We start from the raw sequence: 6182 nt of genomic DNA on the forward strand, positions 1-6182 counted from the left end.
TATAAATGCTTTTATATGATTGTACCTGGCTTTCAGTCAGAGGCCTAAGAGGTGTTTAATGATTCTAGCACCCTGAATTTAGTTTGTCTAAGTGTTCTTTGAAGTCAATTTGACATTTTGATTCATTTGGCAAAGTCTAGTTTTGAGCTAGTTTCAAACTTACAGTTTCACCCAAGTGTCAAACAGTGACAGGGGGCCATGTTTACAATTGAATATCTTGCACCCAAAAGTGTTTCATGAATTACTGCTTTGGGAATGTCTAGTGTCCATATCTGAGAACTTATGTTTCATATTTCAAGTCATTTTGAGTTTGTTTGTCTAGGTTTTGAATCTCTCAAAGTTGGTCATTTACTGTTTTCATGTTGATGCAATTAGTTAAAAATTTTGGGAAGCCTTGTTTGACATGCTATAACTTTGACCCAGTTGACCAAAATGTTGAAATTCCTTTTGTGTTACATTGCAGACATCAGGGACTTGTTATTTTTCAAGTTTCAATTTATGACAAATTTTTTTGATTAGTTTTCAAATGTGATTCCAAACACAATTTTTATCTTTTTACAGCTATCAGCATTTGCAGATTTGTTGGAACCCCTGTTCATGATGTTATAACTTGAGATTAATGATTACATAGATTGAATGGATTGTACCATCATCTTTTCCATCAAAAATACTCCAAGTGTGTAAATTTTCAGGTCATGATGAATCCATTTGCATACTTTTCTAGGTCAATTTCATTTGCAAAAATCACTTTTTGACATTGTTTTCAATCTGCAAATTCTGAGTAGCTCACTTTGACCACTCGCCATTTGTGCCCAGTTATTCGTCTTGAGCCCAAATCCCAAATTTGTAATATCCTCATGAATATGAATTAACACCCTAGTTTTTGTCTTCCCAAATATCAATTTACCTAGCTTTCAGAGCCAATTCTAAACGAGATTTAGTGTTTTCTGACATGTTTTCTTGCATGCAGTTCTAAGAGGTAAACATTGACAACAAATATCTTATGACATCAAATTCATCATGAGATGAGATTTGACAGGGTTCAAGTGTGTGGAACAAAGAATTATTGCGCTAGTTTTTAGAGCTCTGTTAGGTGTTTGGGTCAGTTTTTAAGACCAGTCAACAGACCTCCTAGCACAAAAATGACAATTTGCAAAAAATGATAAAATGAGATTTTAATGATCAATCAATGCTCGAAATCAATCCTAGTAAATATTAGATGTTCATCAGATCAGTATGGAGTATCAGTTGTTTGGAAACAAAATTTTTTTTTAGCCAGACCCACTTTGGGGTCCGACTAAGTGCTTTAGAATGATGGACTGATTTGGAATCACAAGAGTGTTGCTATCTAACAAAAAGAGGATTCAATCTAGAGTTTCCATATGAAGCTATGGCACTCTTCGCTGTATCAAATGAAGAGGGAAATGGTTGAATCACAAGACCAAAGAGTTAGAGGCTCTTATGAAAGGATTTAAAAGTTTAACAAAGGGTGAAGAAATGGACTATGGTGGAAAGATTAATGAGTCCTTGAAACATGTTTTAATGGTCATAAGGAATGCCTAGTAGACGTAAACTTCATAGGCCAACTTCACCATCGTAATCTGGTTAAACTTATTGGATACTGCGTAGAAGATGATCAGAGGTTTCTTGTTTATGAATATATGCCCAGAGGTAGTTTGGAAAATCACCTTTTCAAAAGGGCCCTGCCTCTCCCATGGTCTACCATGATGAAAATTGCATTGGTTGCAGAAAAGGGCCTAGCATACCTTCATGAAGGGCTAAGAAACCTGTGATTTATTGGGATTTTAAAACTTCAAATATTCTTTTGGATGTGGATTACATTGCAAAGCTTTCTTACTTAGGGCTTGCAAAAGTTGGATCTGAAGAAGACAAGACTCATTTCTCTACTCGAGTAATAGAGATATATGGTTATACAGTTCTTGACTATGTTATGATTGGGCATTTGACATCAAGGAGTGATGCCTAAAACTTTTGCATTGTTCTCATTGAAGTGCTTACTGGTGAACGATCTATAGATAAAAATAGGCCAAGTGGGGAGAAAAATCTCGTGGAATGGGCTTGGCCTTATCTTAAAGAGAAAAGGAAACTTTACCATCTTGTAGATCCTCATTTTAGTGGTCACTATTCCATCAAAGGTGCCCTAAAGACTATATAATTAGCTCACTATTTTATAAGTCGAGACCCTAGAGCCAGGCCTTCAATGGATGATGTTGTTGAAGCTCTCACACCATTGTTAAATTTAAAAGATATTGCGAGTTCATCCTTCAATTATCAAGCATTGCAATCACAATGTCCTAGTCATCAATTATCACATTCTAAAGTAAATGGAATGTATTCAAAGAATGGGTAGACCTCATGTAAAAGAGGAAGTCTATATATTAGGAAAGAGCACCCGCAATGGCAGGGATCACAATCTAGAATAGAGTAGACCCAATCAAGAGGAGACCTGTTCATGTGTTAAAAGACAAGCATCAAAACAATTAAAAAAGGAGGCTCACACATTAAAAGGGTATCTCAATGAGCCATAGTGACTAAAGAGAAGCTGTGGGCATAAAAGGAAAAGAGTAAACCTTGTCTAAGAAAGAATTCCGCAGCTTTCTAAAAGACTTCCACGCCATAGAAACCCACAAAGGGAATGCAAGTATAACTAGGCACCATACAAAGAGTAGGGATGTCAGAAAAATGTAGTCAAAGCCACCATAGAAAAGGTCATGATCAAATGAGGAAAGTTGTAACAACAAAATGAAGGAGTTACCACACATTAAATGAGAAATCTTTGCAAGAAGATACAATTTTAATAACATGTAACCCACTACAGACAAAGGGAGGCATTGTGCTTGAGGAAGTTAGCATTAAACTTAAGACCACCATCCATGCCTTTTAAAAGGAACCTCATGCCATATGCAAAAGAACCAATAAAATGCAGAGGCAACAAGTAAAATGAAGCTCACAATTTACACAGGGAGGTCAACTCACGTGAAATAGAGGAAGGGATAATAGGGCATGCTAAGGATTTTCACATGAAGGAAGGGAAATATTAAAGTTTAAAACACTGGTCAAACCAAATAAAACCCAAGTATATGCATTTGCCATTTGTTATTTGCTATTTGCAGGAGATCATGCCATGGAAGCTGCTACAAGACAAAGCTTTACATTTTTGCAAATCATGCAAATACATAAGCAAGGCTAGAGCAATTAACACCAGAGGAATGTGCAATGAGCCCACATAGGTACAGGAGTTGGCATCTGCAAGGACATGAATGCTGAAATCCGTAGCATCTTTGGGGGTCCATGCTGGAGAAAATAGAAAATGTCCATAGCTAATAAATTTGGCAAAGAGCCCCACATTTGGAAGAAGGGGACACCATCAACAACTAGCCCATGTTGCAAAGAAGCCACAAGCAGTGCAAAAAAAAGAACAGAGGAGCCATGGAAGATCTATATGGCAGTCAATAGAGGAGTTAACCAATAGGAAGAAGCCAAAAAAACTAAAAGAGTAGATACCATAAATGTAGAGCAAAGAAAAATAAAATAATAAAAGGATTTTAATCCCACATATGGGCCATGAAAGGCTTTTATAGTCTATAAGTAACAAAGCACACAAAAAATTAGGTGTGTTATGAAAAGCACCTTTTTCAAGGCAAAGTTTCTCACGCGTGGGTCCTGGTCGACCAGCTGGAGGTCATAAAGTCCAAATTTTAAACAAATATTATGTCAGACTGATGTGGATCTAGGCAACAAGATGATGAGACATGGAAAATTTGGCATTCCTTGCTATCTCGCCAAGGAGAAGTCGCTCACACGATAACAAGGTGACATAGCGAGGGTGGAAGTGGTGATGACACATGGCAGTTGTAGACACCTAAAAATCCTTTCGAGAATAAAGTATTTTTATTTTTTGAAAAATTCCCTGATGACATCATCATTTATTAATTAATTATTTGACGTAGGTAGGAAGGAAGAATAACTAGGGCCAAAGGCTCACCCAGCTATCCAAACCACCCTGCAAGAGTTAACACAACGGAAGCAAACAAAAGTGGATAGCAACAAAACGAGGAGAAGAGGAAAATACTTTGATTGATTCATCAAAATATCTTCATACATGCCCAACTGTGAGGCCTTCTGGGTTATGACCAATTTAATACATTCAGTTACAAAGATCCAACAACAAATTCACACTTTCAGTTTTGCTCCCTGAAAACTTTTCTTCTTCTGTTCTCCCAAAATTTACTTAGCTCTAAGCCTAAACTCTCTATTTATACTTGCCAAAATGGCTTACAAAACATTCTAGAACATTGCATAAGAGGAAGGTTGACCCAGAAATGGTCTGGAGTCATCCCAAAAAAATATCTTAAATTAAATGATGCAAATGAAATAATTCCCGCAAGTTGGCTCGCAGAAATCACGTCCAAATACTGGCACTCGACATACACTAGGTAACTTGGCATCTGAAGGAATGCTACAGTAACTCAGCACATAAAGAGTGCTACAGTAACTCAGCACCTTAAGAGTGTGATAGGAACTTGGCATTTGAAGAGTGCTATAGTAACTAGGCACCTAAAGAGTGCGACACGAACTTGGCACCTGAAAAGTGTGATAGGAGCTCAGCACCTGAAGAGTGCGATAGGAACTCGGCACTTGAAGAGTATGATAGGAGCTTGGCACCTAAAGAGTGCGATAGGAACTCAACACCTGAAGAGTACGATAGGAGCTCGACACCTGAAGAGTGCCATAGTAACTTGGCACCTGAAGCATGCTACAGTAACTCGGCACCTGAAGAGTGCTATAGTAACTCAACACCTGAACTCGGCACCAACTGCAAAAGAAGCAAAACAGAGCAGGATAACAAGGCAACCCAGGATGCTCCTACATCATTATTTATTTAATTAATTTTTTTTTATGCCATTAAATCCCATTATCTTAATTAAAAATATTTAATTAAACAATCCCTCTCAGAAATGTTTAAATCTTATCTAAACATTATTTCCTTATTTATTAATTATTTAATTAATAAATTGACCAAAAATCTCGAAATAAATAATTTATTTATTTTTTGCCCAAAACTTGACCAATTTCCTTAAGACCACTAACCTCTTCCAAAATCTTCTAATCCTTCTTTAATTTAGATTAAATGCTAATCCCATCATTTCCTACTCCTAATCCCAACTCAAAATATTTAATTAAGATTAAATATTAATTCTCATGTTTATTAAAAATATTTTAATAAATATATCCTCAACCCAAACCCTTGAAATAAATAAAACTTTATTTATTTCCTAAAAACCTTATTTATCATCATCTTAGGAAGTCCTAGACTCTTCTAGAAAGTCGTCATCCTCATCCTAGGAAGTTCTAGACTCTTCTAGAAAGTCTTCATCCTCATCTGAAGCCTAGACTCTTTTAGAAGATGTCAATCCATATCTTTGACCCTAATCCTAATACCCCCCTAACCTTGTCACATACCCTAAACATGTGTTAAGACTTGCTAACCCAAACCAAAGCCAACAAATATCTCCTCCTTCACCCACCCTCATTAAATTTCATCCACTTGCCCATCTCTAACAAGCCTAATCTAGGCTTAACCCAAGCCTAATCCAAGCCTTAATCATTTGCACATTCCTAAGTCAAGCTTAAGACTTTCTTAATCCAACCCAAGTCAAAATATCTCAACTCTCTCACAAATATTCCAACCATAAAACTTTATGAAGGCCACAAAGCCATAAATGACTCTGACAAGCCCATTTATTGCTCTTACAAGCCATTATGAGCTTCTTTATGAGCTTTGAGCCTCCTTTGTGACCCCTCAACCTCTCTTGCTCTAATCAATGACCTTGTGACATGTGTCACTCCCTGATTGGCTGTAAGAAAGCACAATCCATGTGCTCTCCTCTCATTCAATCTAAACCTTCCATAAGCTTTCTTCCATCCTTGCATCATAGCCCTTGATCCCTCGAGCCCTTTTTCTATTTAAGGAATCCTTTCTCAAGCCATTTTAACACAATCACCCATAGTAACAAAGTAATGCGATTTTGATCATGAAATAAAACCATAATGTCATTTTTGAGAAGCCATTTTACATCAAATCCATTCACCCAAGCCAAAATCCATCAAAAAAGCCATTGAAGCCTTTGGAGAATCGAGCATACATCCTATCTAATTAG

The 6182-nt window shown here is 36.8% G+C and overlaps 1 pseudogene; it reads left to right on the forward strand.

The window, feature by feature from the left end:
- Positions 1 to 1390: 1390 nt before the first annotated feature.
- Positions 1391 to 2371, forward strand: LOC149546653 (serine/threonine-protein kinase PBL34 pseudogene; annotated as a pseudogene).
- Positions 2372 to 6182: the final 3811 nt, after the last annotated feature.

This window comes from Cupressus sempervirens, chromosome 7 (assembly GCF_028749045.1).
Source record: "Cupressus sempervirens isolate cs-2001-9-10 chromosome 7, ASM2874904v1, whole genome shotgun sequence".
NCBI lineage: Eukaryota > Viridiplantae > Streptophyta > Pinopsida > Cupressales > Cupressaceae > Cupressus > Cupressus sempervirens.